General features: G+C 44.5%; 1 pseudogene; it reads left to right on the top strand.

Moving 5' to 3' along the window:
* Positions 1–238: 238 nt before the first annotated feature.
* LOC101996962 overlaps positions 239–656 on the top strand; it is a 29,609-nt pseudogene continuing 29,191 nt past the window's right edge.

The following is a 656-nucleotide window of genomic DNA, read 5'->3' as shown; positions in this document are numbered from 1 at the left end:
CCTCCAACTTCCTAAAAAGCAACATGGTATCACCAGAACCCAACAGACACACAACAGGAAGGCTTGGTCATCCTAACCCAGAAGATATAGAAGAAAACGACTTTAAAGGTTACTTAATGAAAATGATGGAGACCTTTAAAGAGGAAGTGAAAAACTCCCTTTAAAAAATGGAGGAGAGGTAGTGAAGAAGGAAACCGGGGAGTTACCCCACCTCTCTTTTCCTCAGGCTGACAGAAAGATGGCGGATATTCAGAACAAACATGCTGACCAAAAGCAGCCCACAATCTTTCAAAACAAGAAGCGTGTTCTGCTTAGAGAAACCGGCAAGGAAAAACTCCCTCGGTACTATAAAAACATCAGTCTAGGCTTCAAGATGCCCAAGGAAGCTATCAAGGGCACCTACATTATCAAGAAATGCCTGTTCACTGGCAACGTCTCCATCCGAGGTTGCATTCTGTCCTGTGTCTTGACCAAGATGAAGATGCAGAGGACCATTGTCATCTGCTGGGACAATCTTCATTACATCTGAAAGTACAATCACTTTGAGAAATGCCACAAGAACATGTCTGTGCACCTGTCCCCATTTCAGGGATGTACAGATCGGAGACATTGTCACTGTGGGAGAGTGCAGTCCCCTGAGCAAGACTGTGTTTCAA

The sequence above is a fragment of the Microtus ochrogaster genome, unplaced genomic scaffold (genome assembly GCF_000317375.1).
Source record: "Microtus ochrogaster isolate Prairie Vole_2 unplaced genomic scaffold, MicOch1.0 UNK80, whole genome shotgun sequence".
Taxonomy (NCBI): Eukaryota; Metazoa; Chordata; class Mammalia; order Rodentia; family Cricetidae; genus Microtus; species Microtus ochrogaster.
This window is presented reverse-complemented; position numbering and strand designations above follow the sequence as displayed.